The sequence below is a fragment of the Rhinopithecus bieti genome, unplaced genomic scaffold (genome assembly GCF_001698545.2).
Source record: "Rhinopithecus bieti isolate Rb0 unplaced genomic scaffold, ASM169854v2 scaffold_34489, whole genome shotgun sequence".
Taxonomy (NCBI): domain Eukaryota; kingdom Metazoa; phylum Chordata; class Mammalia; order Primates; family Cercopithecidae; genus Rhinopithecus; species Rhinopithecus bieti.
The window spans coordinates 2,229,165-2,246,473 of NW_016815128.1; the positions used below are offsets into that span (position 1 = coordinate 2,229,165).

The following is a 17,309-nucleotide window of genomic DNA, read 5'->3' on the forward strand; positions in this document are numbered from 1 at the left end:
AGCAACAGATGGCCATCTGCAACTGAAGCAGGCCCTTACCAAACAGCAAATCAGCTTGTACCTTGATCGTGGATGCCCCAGCCTCAGAACTGTGAGAAGTAAGTGTTTGCTGCTTAAGCTGTCCTGTCTATGGTATTTGTTATAGCAGCGTGAACTAAAATGAGAAAATATTTATCTCACTCCACAGCAAAACATACTGATGATCCCATGAGACAACTCCTTACCAGTTCCTTTCCAGGAGCAAACCTCTTCACTCCCTCTTCCCATTCAACCCTTCAAATGTCCAGACAAAGCCCTCTCACCTTCCACTCCCATGCTTTTATGTGGGAGAACCAGCCCTGAAGGTAGACAGACCCACCACCAACCTTGGAGAACAACCTGGACATCATTCATAATATCCAAGTCAAGTCTATTGGGAGGGTTCATTCAAGCGGGTCACCAAATTGTTGATTCTCAACAACATAGAGCTCTTCATACAAAAAGGAGTCTGCTGCTATGAAATACAAAGTTTCCTCACATTGTTACACAGGGATGATTTGATTTAATCCTTAGAACTATTTAGAAAAAAATCATAAATGTTTATCTCTGCTCTGCAGATAAGAAAACTGACCTAGAGAGGGTTGACATGGCATCCCAATACCAAAGGAGAGTAGGGCTGGACCTTGACCTTTTGCTCTAGGCAGAGCAACCCTGAAAGCTTGGTCCCTTTAGTACATTCTGTGCCTCTTCTGAATGGTTCTCTGCCCATTCCCCTCCCCAAAGACCCACACCTCAGAGTTCATCCAATGTTTCATGCAGCAAATTTTCTAAGCTGTTCATTGGTACAAGGCAGAGGTTCTCAATTAGATGGCAGGGGCAATTTTGCTGGCAATGTCTGAAGACATTTTTTTATTTTCAATACTGGAGGGAGCCACAAGCATTTAGTGTGTAGAGGACAGATGTGTGGCTAAACATCCCAACATGAACAGGGCAGTACCTCGTACAACAATAGTATTAAGGTTGAGAAATCCTATGAACGGGGTACACAAAGAAAATTATAGGCACCCTTACACCATTTTGAGTAATTTTCATATATTCAATTATGGGTATACCTTGGTGATGTTGCAGGTTCAGTGCCACATGGCTACAATAAGGCAAATATTGCTAAAATATTGCTAAAGTAAACCATACTATAAATAGATGTGCTGTAATCCAGGCTTTGTTGTTCCATTTCTAGAGCACAGGCAGAGTAGATTTAGCATAATTCTTAAGGACCCTAGGATTTTTGGAATGGGAAATGAGAACTGGCTTCAACTTAAAGTCATCAGCTGCAATAGCCCCTAACAAAAGAAAGTCAGCCTTGGAAGCTTTGAAGCCAGGCATTGACTTCTCCTCTCTAGTTATGAAAGGTTTTTCTGGCATCTTTTTCCTCTATAAGGCTGTTTTTTTTCTACACTGGAAATCTGTTTCTTAGGGTAGCCACTTTCATGAGTGATTTCAGCTAGATCTTCTAACTTCTAACTGATAACTTGCTGCAGCTTCTATATCAGCACTTGTTCCTTCACCTTGCAATTTAAGGTTATAGAGATGGTTTCTTTCTTTAAACCCTCATTAATCAACCTCTGCTAGCTTCCAAATTTTTTTCTGCAGCTTCCTCACCTCTCTCAGCCTTTATAGAATTGAAGAGAGTTAGGGCCTTGCTTTGGAATTTGCTTCAACTTAAGGGAATTGTATTAGTCCGTTCTCACACTGCTATAAAGATACTACTGGAGACTAAGTAATTTATAACAAAATAGTTTTAATTGACTCACAATCTCATATGGCTGGGGGGGCCTTAAAGAAACTTACAATCGGCCGAGCGGGGTGGCTCAAGCCTGTAATCCCAGCACTTTGGGAGGCCGAGACGGGCGGATCACGAGGTCAGGAGATCGAGACCACCCTGGCGAACACGGTGAAACCCCGTCTCTACTAAAAAATACAAAAAACTAGCCGGGCGAGGTGGCGGGCGCCTGTAGTCCCAGCTACTCGGGAGGCTGAGGCAGGAGAATGGCGTAAACCCGGGAGGCGGAGCTTGCAGTGAGCTGAGATCCGGCCACTGCACTCCAGCCTGGGCGGCAGAGCGAGACTCCGTCTCAAAAAAAAAAAAGAAACTTACAATCATGGCAGAAGGTGAAGGAGAAGCAAAGCACGTCTTACATGGCAGCAGGAGAGAGAACAAGAACACAGGGGAACTGCCACTTTTAAACCATCAGATCTCATAAGGACTCCCTTACTACCATGAGAACAGCATGGGGAAAAGCGTCCCCATGATCCAATTACTTCTTACCAGGTCCCTCTCTTGACATGTGGGGATTACAATTTGAGATGAGATTTGGGTAGGGGCACAGAGCCAAAATGTATTAGGAATGTGGTGGCTTGTTTGATCTTCTATTCAAACCACAAAAACTTTCTCCATTTCAGCCATTAGGCTGTTTTGTTTGCTTTTCATCTGTTAACTCAAAAAGTGATTTTAAATGTTCTTCAAGACCTTTTCCTTTATATTTATAACTTGACTAACTGTTTGGCACAAGAGGCCTAGCTTTCAGTTGATCTCAGCTTTGACACGCCTTCCTCACAAAGCTTAATCATTTCTAGCTTTTAATTTAAAGTGAGAAACATGCGACATTTCTTTTCACTTGTCCACTTAGAGGCCACTGTAGGGTTATTAATTGGCCAATTTTCAGTATTGTTGTGTCTCCAGGATTAGGGAGGACCAAGGAGAGGAGAAAGATGGGGAGAAGGGCCGGTGGGTGGAGCAGTCAGAACACACACAACATTTATCAATTAAGTTCACGGTCTTACATGGGCATGCTTCATGGCAGCCAAAACAATTACAACAGTAACATCCAAGAAGACTAATCATGGATCACCACAGCAGATATAAAAATAATGAAAAGGGATGACAATTGTGAGAATTAGCAAAATGGGACACAGAGACACAAAGTGAGCATGTGTCGCTGGAAAAAAATAAACGGTGCCAGTAGACTTGCTGGAGGCAGGGTTGCGACAAACCTTTAATTTGTAAAAATTGCATCACCTAGGAAGGAAAATAAAGTAAAGAGCAGTCTGGGCATGGTGACTCACACCTGTAATCCCAGCACTTTGGGAGGCCGAGGAGGGTGTATCACAAGGTCAGGAGATCAAGACCATCCTGGCTAATGTGGTGAAACTCCATCTCCACTAAAAATACAAAAAATTAGCCAGGCGTGGTGGCAGGTGCCTGTAGTCCCAGCTACTTGGGAGGCTGAGGCAGGAGAATGGCATGAACTCGAGAGGCGGAACTTGCAGTGAACCGAGATTGCGTCATTGCACTCTACTCCAGCCTGGGCAACAGAGCGAGACTCCATCTCAAAAACAAACAAACAAACAAACAATAAAATGATGTATGCCTGTAGCCAATTTTCAAAATAATACTATGAAACTGAAAATATTACTATTTCATGTAAGAAGAGGATATGGAAGCCTGAGAGTTGACCAAGGTTCAAGTTGACTTGAACTCCAACATTCAGCTTCAGGATCCACACTCTGAAGTGTTATTGTGGTATCTTTCACAGTTGAATAAGACGCTGTCAATATTTTATACTGCTGGTGAGAGTGAAAAGGTTCTGCAGCAAGGACAGGGTGGTGCCCGGAGCTGCCACTGCAAAGGGTGACTTACAGAAAGCAGGTAGTTTTCGAAGTGGGACTTACATATTCTCAGGAAGGGCTCCAGGAGGAGGAGAGGTTGAAAAGACTCTAAGGTGAAGTCCTTGGTGGCATAAAACGACCATGCCCCTGGGACTTCCCCGATTCCCAAATGCAATGCAGTTTGTGTAGCAGGCTGCTTCTAAGATAGCCCCAGTGACCCCTGTTCCTGGTGTTGATGCCCTTGTATGATCCTCTCCAAAGATTATAAGAGTTCTGGCTTCTACCTTTCTTGATCTCTCTTGCTTTTCAAACGAAAGCCAAGTGCCATGTTGTAAACTGCCTTATGGAACTGGCGATAAAGCCAAGGGACTGAGGGAAGCTTCCAGACAACAGCCTGTGGGAACAGAGTCCTGCCCACAACAATTTTAGCAAACTTAGGACAAAATGCTCAACATCACTAATCATCAGAGAAACATAAACCAAAACCACAACGAGAGACTATCTCACACCAGTCAGAATGGCTATTACTAAAAAGTCAAAAAGCAACAGATGTTTGCAAGGCTGTGGAGAAAAGGTTCACTCATACACTGCTGGTGGAAATGTAAATTAGCTCAGCCACTGTGGAAAGCGGTTGGAGATTTCTCAAAGAACATAAAACAGAACTACCATTCTATCCAGCAACCCCATGACTGGGTAAATATCCAAAAGAAAATAAAGCATTTTACCAAAAAGATACCTGTACTTGTATGTTCATAGCGGTACTATTCATAATAACAAAGACATAGACTCAACCTAGGTGCCCATCAGTGGTGGATTGAATAAAGAAAATGTATATATACATCATGAAATACTCTGCAGCCATAAAGAAACAAAATCATGTCCTTTGCAGCCACATGGATGCAGCTGGAGGCCATTTTCCTAAGCAAATTAACACGGGAACAAAAAACCAAATACCGTATGTTCTCACTTATAAGTGGGAGCTAAACATTAGTTAGACATGGACATAAAAATTGCAATAGACACTGGGGACTACTAGAAGGAGCAGTCGGGAAGGAGGGCAAGGGTTAAAAAACCAACTCTGGAGTACTATGCACGCTATCTGGGTGATGGGATCATTTGTATCCCCAGCCTCAGCATCATGCAATATACCCATGCTACAAATCTGCAAATATTCCCCCTGAATCTCACATAAAAGCTGAAATTATTTTAAGAAACAAAAGAAAAAGGAAATGGGTCCTTCTTAAGAGGACTACAGCCCCGGGCAACACATTAATTGCAGCTTAGTCAGAGACTCAGGCAGATAACCCAGCTAAGTCACACCCAGATTCCTGATCACAGACATTGGGACAAAATAAACGTTTTTGCTTCAAGCTGCTAACCTTGGCGGGTAATTTGTTACACCGCAGAGAAGACTAATACAGTGTGCACATCAGATTCTTCTAACACATTTCTTCGGGTCCTCTGGGACTCACCTGGCTCTGATTCCAGTCATCTTTGAGGTGACCAGACTTGCTTGGGCTCCAGTCACCTTCATTCAGGTGGAATCTGGTCCCACTTTGCTTCTGTCTTATATTGTACCTGTCTCCTCCCACCTGCCTTGCACCCATAAGTTAACTTTCCCTCTGCAAAGTTAACTTTGCAGATAAGTTAACTTGCTATGGTGAAAATCTTTGGCCTGGGGGCAATGGAACAATGGATAATAAATGATTTTCCCTTTCCTTTTTTCTTGGAAATGATATCCTGAGATACATTTCTTACTGCTTTTCAGGAACCGTTGTATGGTAACTGTGAAAGTATGCGACAATACCTGCAGAAACAGCCACCTGGCAACGCCTGCATCAGCAATCTCTCCTTCCCTGATTTGCTTCCTGACTCTCTCTCCTGCTCCCTGGAATCACACCTCCCAAAACTGTATGTGCAGAAGCCTTTTTTGGGCTGTGATTTCTGGGCAATCTAAGCCAGGATGGACATTGTCTAATACATCAGAGATGCTCAGTCAATGTATATCATCAAGCCTCTTCTCTGTATGGTTGAGTGACCCGGAGACCCGGACAGTATTCCTTTTAGTTTGAAAGTTTTATAATTCCCTATATTTTTATTTTGTTCTTATAGTCTCTTATCTTCATGAGAAAAGATAACAAAATGGAAGACACAAAGCAGTTCGGTGAATAAGTTTCAAATCGCATTGAAGTTTTTCCCTCCAAACTCACTCTCCTGTAACTCCTTCCTCCCACTCCCTCCCTTGCTCTTCATTCCTTATAGGTACTTTCCAGTGTAGAGTTCCCCTGTCTCATCACCCTTTCATACTTCCAAGTCTTTGCTCATCTATTCCACCTGCCACAAATAGCATCCAACCTTCTAGTTAATTATTATGTATTTTTAACGATACCACTTTAAAGGTCATCTTATCCAGCAACTTAGGAAACCTTCTCTAAAAACCTCCCTTTGGACCAAGCATTCCTTCTCTGAGATCTCAGAAGAACCTAGAACATATGATTGCCTTAAATTATTCATTTTTCATAAAAACGTTATAAACTTTGCTGGAACAACAACCATAGTATATTCATCTAATACCTTCAGTGCTTAATTACTCTGCATTGAATGAATGAATAAATCCAATAAAGCAAGAAGAATGACTAAAATCAATTCTCCCTTGAATGTCGTGCTGACAATTTCAACATCACTCTGAAAGCTACTCAATTCTGTGTTGAAATTTAGGGTGACTGGAATAAAAACTCATACTCTTTCAACCAGTTCCATATTCAGCCCACACCCAGTTTGCTGTTATCAGTGCAGTTCAGCAAGGCAGACAGTCTGGCCCTCCTCCTCTAGCATTTGAGAGCTCATGGGATGACACGGTAAAACATGCAGGATAAACCTGGGGGGTGGGTGACAAGCATTTTTCACCTCCCCTCTTGCCTTGGCGAGGCCTACACACTTCACTTCCCAATATCCCACTTCTAACATCAACCTGATTTTCAAGAGCGAGAGCATGAAGTGTCCAAAGTTCTACAACCTTAGAAATGTCTACAGATCAATGACTTTTGTCTGTGATAATTTAAAAATACAATATGCTTAAGTCCCCCTGTTCACATGCAAATATATATATATATATATATACACACACACACACATACACACAAATAAGAAGCTCATTGGCACTTGAGACAGTTCATTCAGTTTCTACCTAAATCATGAATAGAGAGAATGTCTGATATATTATTTTCTAGGATGTGACCTGTGACAAGTCAGCTCACCCACTGAGCCTCAATTTTCTCATCTGTGCAACTGAAACCATATGCGCCTATATGGCCTTATACAAAGGATGATAGCAGCAATCACAGGAATGAATGGAGAACAACTCTGAAACATGAAGAGATGTTTTCTTCTAGTACAGACTGTTGTTCCTGTTCTACCTTCAATCTAGGGCCACTGGGAATTCTTCATTCCTGAAACACCCCACAAAAGAGATGGTGCATTAGAACTGCAGACATAAGAAGAGAATAGTTTATCCTTCATTTTAAGTTTTCAAACAGACTTCTGAATTTATTGAGCAAGATTTCAATTTAATATCAAAGAATTTGAAGCTTCAAAATTCCAGGAATTTGGCCATGAATAGTAGCTTCAAGAGATTATTAACTGATTAATTTTTCCCCACTCCACAACCTAAAAACTGGATAGAGTTTGATTGGACTAGGAGAATCTGAGACAGAGTCAAAGGGGAAGTAAAGATGGCTGTAGCACTTATCAGTCCCCCACTAAGAGGCTCCATGCATGCTCTTACCCCACCTTCACACCTGGCTGAGTGTCCTAATTCTAAAGAAAAAAAACATGAAATAACTTGGAGGAATCTCTGTGCAGAGATGATCTGTGTCCTCATCCCTCATTTGAATTTGGGCACACAGCAGGTTCCTGGGTTCTCCAAGCACCAAATCGTTTCCTACCAAAGGACCTTAAAGGGTCCAGGGATCCAGAAGTAGCAATTCTGGATAAGCAGTGAGAAGTTAATGACTGATGACCCTATGAAGATGTAAAACTCAAAGAATGCTGGTGAGGAAGGTAATGATCAGAAGCTAAATACTCAATCCCCATGCTCAATTCTCAACTCCAATACTGTAGCTCTCTGGAAGCCCAAGAACTTGGTTTCAACCTCACAGAAAAGTGAGGAGAAATTCTTGATTTTGCTATTGTTGTTATCTATGGCCTAGAGATTAGAATTAAAATGAGGTTCAACTACAGAAAACAGTTCCATTTTGCAAATCTAAGTTGGTGGGCTTTGTCACCATGAGTGAAGGGACTCACACAGCATCTGGCCCAGAGCAGGTGTCCTGTTATTAACAGCTCCCTTCCCACAATGTTGAACTGACCCTGACCTCACAACACTCTCACAGCTCCCAGTTTAGCTCTCATGGTGACAGTGACAAATGATTTAATCATAGAATCTTTGCCCAGTATGGAACTTTCCAGGGCAGCTCTCTCAATTTAGAGTTTGGAGCCTGAGACCCAGGGATGGGGAGAGACACTACTAGACACAGTAAAGTAGCATCAGAGATAGGAGGGAAGCCCAGGTCTCCTGAATTTATGTTACAACTCTTTCCATTTCCCATGAAGCTTCCCAAGGAAAAAAGCTGAAGATGACTTTGCAGGAGATCGTCAATAATTTAATTGGTGGAAGACAGAAGGGCAAGAGGGAGTTAATTAGTGTGAAGAGCTAATCAAGACAATATGGCCCCAAGGGGAATCCTAATACTCTCCAGCATCTGAAAATGAATGACAGTGACATAGGAACAAGTTGTTCTAATCCTTCACATCCCCCTAGGCCCACCTCCTGAAATATGCTTCACATAGTTATGTCTTTATCAAATATCTCCATTGGTTTCATGGTGTCTAGAAACTAAAATTCTACTTCTTTGGCAGAGCAGTCAAAGCCCTCTCTGTTCTTCCCTCAGTGCCCTTTGCTAGCCTCAGTGTTCTCTGCAGCCTTTCAGACAACCTCCTCTCCCTCCCCTTGGAGCAATCATGCCTGGTCCTCAATTTTTTGCCCAGTCTGCAAGGCTCTCTTTCTTCATCCTCCCTCATGTATCAAAATTGAGCTCAGTTTGTAAGGCACAGTTTAGATGACACTTTCCCTTGATTCCCCAGGACAAAATAAATCTGAACTCTCCGTACTTTTAGAGTACAAAACTAGGAGAATAGTAAAGCAGAGAAATAGAGAGGTTAAAGTACAGGAGCTTAAGTCAAACAGACCAGCCACTTACTAGTTATATGATCCTTAGCAATTTCCCTAACCTCCCTGAACCTTTAATTTGCAAAATGAGATATTAATGTTGTCACCTCCTAAGGGCATGTGACTTACATAATACATAATACCTGTAGCATGCTTGGAACAATGTCTGGTACTGGTTTTATTTCATCCAGTCTAATACAGCGGGAGTAAAACATAATAATATGCATAATCATATTTTAATGTCTCATTTTTTATCTTGCATTATCATCCTTTTAGTCTATCTCTACCCCTTCTCTGTACAAGTTCCAGAAGGGTCAGATTTATGTCTTGTTCATTCACTCATTCAAAAATTAGTTATTATGCACCAATGTATGTCAGATATTCTTCTAAACACTGGAGATACTGAGCTGAAACCAAACAAACATGATTCCTATTCTCAAAGACTACTTCTGAGCAAGATGGCTGAATAGATGTGGACAGGAAGAGCTTCTCCCACCAAGATACCAAATCCTCAAGAAGATTAGCACACTTCAAACAGATCTTCAGAAATAAGGCACTGAGAGTGAATTGGGGGGAGGGTGCAGATGCCAGGCTAAAAGGGAAGGAAGGTGGAAGCCCTGCATGGAGCCGCCAAGCACCAGGACTCATTCCTGGCCCAGAGTGGCTCCTGGGGAAGAGGTGTGTGAAAGAGGCATGGAGTGCCCCAGTCTCACCATGGACCTGCAGAATCCTAGCTTCAGGAGATTCCACAACCCTGATGGACATTTAAGCTGGCAGGAAACTGCCCAGAGAGATGGCAGAGACAGAACTCCAGCCTGCATGTAGCCTACAGGATATGGCTTGGGAACAACTGTAGTGGAGCACAGTCACTGGTGCTCATCCTCCTAGGCTTACCATACTCCTCTAGTTGGCTTTAGCCTTGATTGACTGACAGACCTGAACAGAGCAGGGCTATCTTGCCCATGGGAGGGGGACAGTGTGATCTGACTGTCTTCATCTGCTGGCTTATCCCAGAGTCCCTGCCTGACTGCACCTAGTTGCAACACAGCCTCAGCTGCCCAGCCAAGGCACCTGCCAGTAGCTTCTTACATAGCTCTTTCACTAGCAGACCTGCCTAAAGTTGGAGAGCTTCTGTAGGCAGGCCCTCACCACCAGCAACCCTCTCCCCATGCTCCTTTGTTGGTGTACACTCACCTGCACCCTTCCCTTGCTGCTTTGCCAGTGCTCACTCACCCACAACCTCCCCTGGCTGCTTCTCCAGTGTGCATGCATGTGCTAACACTGCCACTGGCATGAATTTGTGCATGGGACCAGTCACTGCCCCACCACTGCCCTGCTGAAGCACACTTGCCAGCACTGCCCATGACAGTATTGTTACTAATGGACTGGGGACACTTTGGCTCCTCCAACACAGCAGGTGCTTAAGCTCAAGAAGCCAGAGAGAAAAAATAATGCAGGCCCGGTCCCAGACCACCACAGTTAGTGCACACAGCCCAAGAGTGCTGAGCTAAGCCTTGGACCCCTGAAATCAATGAGAAATGAAGCCAATTAACTAAGCCCAACCAACCTATACCACAGTCAAAAGCATCAAAGAATCCCACCCAAAAGACAGCAATTTTAAACATTAAAGGAACATCAACCCATTTACATGAGAAAAAATAAGCGTAAGAACTCTGGTGACACTAAAAGCCTGTCTTCTTACCTCCAAATGAGTGCCCTAACTTCCTAGCAATGGTTCTTAACCATGCTAAAATGGTTGACATTACAGACATCAAATTCAGAATCTGGATGATAATGATTATCATCAAGATTCAGGAGAAAGTTGAAACCCAATCCAAGGAATCTAAAAAATCCAACAATATGTATGTAAGAGCTGAAAGATGAAATGGCTATTTTAAGAAGGAACAAAAGTAATCTCCTAGAACTGAAAAACTCACTATAAGAATTTCGTAATGTAATCAGAAGTATTAACAGCAGAATATACAAAGCTGATGAAAGAATCTCAGAGCTTGAATACTGGTTCCTCAAACCAACTGAGTCAGACAAAAGTAAAGTGAAAAGAATTTTTTTAAATGAACAAAACCTTGGGAAAATGAGGGATTATGTAAAGAGACCAAACCTATGACTCATTGGCATCTCAGAAGGAGAGGGGACAAGCAACTTTGAAAACATATTTGAGGATATTGTCCATAAAAATTTCCCCAACCTCACTACAGAGGTCAATATACAAATTGAGAAAATTCAGAGAACTGCAGTGAGATAATATACAAGATGACCATTCAAAATTAGTTGTAGACACATAGTCATCAGATTCTCCAAGGTCAACATGTAAAAAAAGTAAAGGCTGCTAGAGAGAAGAGGTAGATAATGTAGAAAGGGATCTCCATCAGACTACAAGTGGAACTCTCAGCAAAAACCTTACAAGACAGAAGAGATGGAAAGCATATATTCAGCATCTTTAAAGAAAAGAAATTCCAACCAAGAATTTTATATCTAGCAAAGATAAGCTTTATAAATGAAAGATAAATAAAATCCTTTTCAGACGAGCGAACATTACGGGAACTTGTTAACAAATTAGTAATGAATTTTCTTAGTGTTTGCTGGTCTGAAAAGGATTTTCTTTTCAGATCTGCCTTACTAGAGGTCCGTAAGAGAGTGCTAAACATAGAAAAAAAACACTGTCACCAACCACACACACAAAAAAACATACTTAAGCACAAAGCACACTGATACTATAACAACCATACAATAAAGTCTACATAATAACTAGCTAACAACAAGATAACAGAATCAAATCCTCACATATGAATATTAACCTTGAACATAAATAGGCTAAATGTCCCACTTAAAAGGCACAGAGTGGCAAGTTAGATAAAGAAGCAAGAAGACCAAACTGTATGCTGTCTTCAAGAGATCCATTTCACATGCAATGATGCCCACAGATTCAAAGTAAAGAAATGGAGAAAGAGCTATCAAGCAAACAAAAAACAACAAAAAAGAGCAGAGGTTGTTATTCTTATTTCAGAGAAAACAGACTGTAAATCAACAACAATGAAAAATGACAAAGAATGGTGTCACATAATGATAAAGGGTTCAACTCAACAAGAAGACTTAGCTATACTAAATACATATACATCCAACATTGGAGCACCAGACTCATAAAACAAGTTCTTAGAGACCTACAAAGACACTTACATAGCCACACAATAATAATAGAAATCTTTAACCCCCTACTGATAGTATTAGACAGATCATCAAGGCAGGAAACTAACAATGATATTCGAAACCTAAACTCGACACTTGACCAAAGTGACCTAACAGACATCTACAAAACACTCCACCCAACAATTACAAAATATACATTATTCTTATCCACACATGGCACATACCCTAAGATCAACCACATATTTGGCCATAAGGCAATTCTCAACAAATTTTTTAAAATAAAACCATATCCATGTTCTTAGACCACAGCACAATTAAAATAATAATATTTTAAATATTATTTTATTAAAATAAAGATATCTCAAAACCATGCAATTACATGGAAATCAAACAATTTGTTCTTGAGTAACTTTTGGGTAAAGAATGAAATTAAGACAGAAATCAGTATTTTCAATTGTTCAATTTCAATGTTTTGAAACTAATGAGAGCAAAGATACAACATACCAGAATCTCTGAGATACAGCTAAAGCAGTGTTAGAAAATCAATAGTGCTAAACACCTACATCAACAAGTTATAGAAAGATCTCAAATTAACAACCCAACATCACACCTAGAGGAACCGGAAAAACAAGAGCAAATGAACTCCAAAGCTAGGAAAAGAAAAGAAACAACCAAAATTGAGATGCAGTGAATGATATCAAGATAACAAAAGTATATACAAAAGATCAACAACCAAAAGCTGATTCTTTGAAAAAGTAAGTAATATTGACAGACTTCTAACTGGACTAATAAAGAAGAAAGGGAGAAAATACACATAATCATAATTGAAAATGCCAAACGTGACACTACCACTGACCTAACAAGAATACAGAAAAAAAACAAAAACAAAAAAAAAACCACAACACTCAGAGGCTATTACAAACATCTCTATGCATGCAAACTAGAAAACCTACAAGAAATTGATAAAATTCCTGGAAACATAAAATTTCCCAAAACTGAACCAGGGAGAAATTGAATACCTCAAGAGACTAATAACGCATTCCAAAATTGAATCAATAATTAAAAACCTCCCAATCATAAAAAGCCCTGGATCAGAGAGATTCACAGCCAAAATCTACCCGTTATAGACAGAACAGGTGATACCAAAACTACTGAAATTGTTTCAAAACATCAAGGAGTAGGGTTCCTCTCTAACTCATTCTATGAGGCCAGCATCATTCTATTAATAATACCAAAACTGGGCAGAGACACACAAAAAAAAGAAAACAGTCTACTATCCTTGATGAACATAGATGTAAAAATCCTGCCAAATCAAATCCACTGGCACATCAAAAAGCTAACCAATCAAGATCAGTAGGCTTTTTTCCCTAGGATGCAAAGTTTTTTCAAAATACACAAACCAATAAATGAGATTCATCACATAAACAGAACTAAAAACAAAAAAACACATGATCATCTCAATAGGCACAAAAAAAGGCTTTCAACGAAATTCAACATCCCTTTACATTAAAAGCCCTAAACAAACTGGGAATTAAAGGAGCATATCTCAAAATAACAAGAGATGTCTATGACAAACCTACAAGTCAACCTAATTCTGAATGGGCAAAAGTTGGTAGTATTCCCCTTGAGCACTGGAACCACACAAGGCTGCCCAATCTCACCACAACTATTCAACATAGTACTCAAAGTACTAGCCAGAGCAATAAGGTGAGAGAAAGAAATAAAAGACATCCAAATAGGGAAAAGGTAAGTCAAACTATCTGTTTTCACAGATGATATGGTTTTGTACCTAGAAAACCCCATAGTCTCTGTATAGAAGCTCTTAGAACTGATAAATAATTTCAGTATGGTTTCAAGATACCAAAGTCAATGTACAAAATCAGCATTTCTATACATCATTAATGTCCAAGCTGAGAACCAAATAAAAATGCAATCTCATTCACAATAGCCACAAAGATAATAAAATACCTAGGAATACAGCTAACCAGAGATATCAAAGAACTCTACAACAAGAATTACAAAACACTGTTGAAAAAAGTTGGAAATGGCACAAACAAATAGAAAAACATTCCATGTTCATGGATAGGAAGAATAAACATTGTTAAAATGTGCATACTGTCCAAAGTAATTTATAGACTCAATGCTATTTTTTACCAAACTACCAATATCATTTCCATAGAATTAGAAAAACTATTCCAAAATTCATATGAAACTGAAAGAGCCTGAGTAGCCAAAGCAATACTAAACAAAAAGAAAAAAGCTAGAGGCATTACATTACCCAACTGCAAACGATACCACAAGGCTACAGAAACCAAAACAGCATGGTATGTGTACAAAAACAGACACATAGACCAATGAAACAGGTTAGAGAACTCAGAAATAAAGCCACATAACTACAACCATTGGATGCTTGACAAAGTCAACAATAACAAGCAATGGAAAAGGACTCCCTATTCAATAAATTGTGCTGGGATAACTGGCTAGCCACAAGCAGAAGATTAAACCTGGACTCCCCCTTTCACCATGCACAAAAAAATCAACACAAAATGGATTAAAGACTTAAACATAAAACCTGAAATCATAAAAGCCCTAGAAGAAAACGTAGGAAATACCATTCTGGACATAGGCCTTCACAAAGATTTTATGACAAAGACTCCAACAGCAATTATAACAAACACTAAAATAGGCAAGTGGGACCTAACTAAACTAAAAAGCTTCTGCACAGCAAAGGAAATTATTAATAGATTCAACAGAAAACCTACAGAATTGGAGAGGATAATTGCAAACTACTTTCTAATAAGGGTCTAATATTTAGAATCTATAAGAAACTTTAACTGGCCGGGCACGGTGGCTCAAGCCTGTAATCCTCAGCACTTTGGGAGGCCGAGAAGAGTGGATCACGAGGTCAGGAGATCGAGACCATCCTGGCTAACACGGTGAAACCCCATCTCTACTAAAAAATACAAAAAATAACTAGCCGGGCGAGGTGGCTGGCGCCTGTAGTCCCAGCTACTCGGGAGGCTGAGGCAGCAGAATGGCGTAAATCCGGGAGGCGGAGCTTGCAGTGAGCTGAGATCTGGCTACTGCACTCCAGCCTGGGCGACAGAGTGAGACTCCATCTCAAAAAAAACAAAAAAAAAAAGAAAGAAACTTTAACCAACAAGCAAAAAACAAAACCTCATTTTTAAAAAGCCAAAGGACATGAACAGACACTTCTCAAAATAAGACATACATACATACATTTCAACTAGCATATGAAAAAAATGCTCAACATCACTAATCACTAGAGAAATTCAAATCAAAACTACAATATCATCTCATACCAGTCAGAATTGCTACAATTAAAAAGTCTAAAATAACAGAAAAGGAAAGTTTATACACTCCTGATGGTAATATAAGTTAGTTCAGCCACTTTAGAAAGCAGTTTGGGTTACAGATTTCTGAAAACAAAACAAAAACAAAAAGCTACCATTCAACCCAGCAATCCTATTATTGGGTGTATGCCCAATTGAATATAAATTGTTCTACCATAAAGATACATAAACTCACATGTTCACTGCAGCACTTTTCATAACAGCAAAAAGACGTGTAATTTACATATATATCCATTAACAGTGGACTGGACAAAGAAAATGTGGTAAATAAATACCATAGAATACGATGCAGTCATAAAAGAGAATGAAATCATGTTCTTTGCAGCCAACACGGATGCAACTGGAGGCCACTATCCTAAGCAAATTAACACAGGAACAGAAAACCACAGACTACCTGTTCTTACTTACAAGTAGGAGTTAAACACTGAGCACACTTGTATACCAATAGGGAAATAACAGACACAAGGGCTTACATGAGGGTAGAGAGTGGGAGGAGGGTGAGGACTGAAAATCTACCTCTTGAGTACTATGTTCACTATCTGAGTGATGAAATAATTTGTAAGCCAAACCCAGACAACGGGCAGCTTATCTATGTAACAAATGTGTACTTGTACCCTCTGAACCTAAAATAAAAGAAAAAAAAAGGCTTCGCTTTCTACTTAGGGAGGAAGACATCTAGATGTGTATATCTTCAATACCTTCTTAGATTCTAGCACAAAGATCTGCACAAATAGGTATCTACTTTAAAATTTACCCTTGAAGTAGTTTCTTTGTGCTAAATGTCAGACTAAGCAATTTCTATGCATTATCTCAATGAATATTTACAACTTCCCAGTGTTCTCCCTGTTTTAACACTAGAAAATTACGTCTCTGTCAGGTTATGTGGTTTGCTCAAGGATCCACAATTAGGAAACAATGACACTAGAATTCAAATTCAGATATGCCTTATCCCAAAACTCTTATCCATTCCACTAGATTTTAGTGCCTGTACTTATTGGATATTTAGTCATTGTCTCAAAAAATAAACTGATGGGTGGAATAATATTACGAAGAGTAGGGAAAACTTTCAGGATTCCATTTTGTCTTTACTATCTAAAATTACAAACAATGACAGTTTTTGAACCATCCATCACACTGAATTTTATGAGTATTATTCATTCTTTAGGTTGCTATTCAAAGTTCATTACAATGCATTGCTATCATTTAACCTTTGTAAGGCTCAGTAAGCCAGTCAACTCCATTGATTGTCTCTCACTTCAAAATATGTCTGTCACATAATCATCCCAAAGCTATGTTGGGCCAACCACATGGTCATCCTTATCTTTGACTTAATTTCACTATTCATAATAAGAGCTACCATAATGTATACAAGCATTATATATTTTAAAACTAATAATAATAAAAGCTAGCATTGAGTAGGCGTTCACTTGTTGCCATGAACTCTCCTTAGTATTGTATATACATGGATACATTTGATCCTTACAGTGGCCTTTGATGTGGGTAATATTGCTCAGTATCACAGATAGAAAAGACTCAGGGCACTAGCAATCTGGCCAAAGTTCAAACACAGCAAATGAGAAGGAGAACCAGTTCAAACAGAGCAAATGAGAAGCAGGACCAGATCTCAAAGAGCATACCAAGCCACAAGCATTTGCTTGGAAACATCATGTGTAGTTGGTGAAAAGGTAAATATCATTCTGAGTAAGGCTTCTCACCAATAAGATGCAGTTGCGAAGGGAGTGGGGACAGAACCTCCTTATGTATTCATAAAACTGTCCAGAGAGAAAGTGCCTCTGGCTCTTGAAGGTGTGGTCTCTATAGCGGCCATACCGGAATCCTATTGTTCAGAGCAGCTCCACTCATTGGCTTAAATGAACATTCCATTTGGAATGATTCTA

The 17,309-nt window shown here is 40.0% G+C and overlaps 1 protein-coding gene across 6 annotated transcripts in view; it reads right to left on the bottom strand.

Moving 5' to 3' along the window:
* The window catches only part of FAM135B (family with sequence similarity 135 member B), a 360,972-nt gene that overhangs the window by 273,866 nt on the left and 69,797 nt on the right, over positions 1-17,309 (bottom strand). For 4 of the 6 annotated variants that reach the window (XM_017852947.1, XM_017852950.1, XM_017852953.1 and 1 more), the window contains exon 1: positions 17,127-17,250. The exons of the other annotated variants lie outside the window; for them this stretch is intronic. The gene's annotated coding sequence lies outside the window, so the exon portion shown is untranslated. Of the gene's footprint in view, positions 1-17,126; positions 17,251-17,309 lie in introns of those variants that run through there. 6 annotated transcript variants of the gene reach the window in all.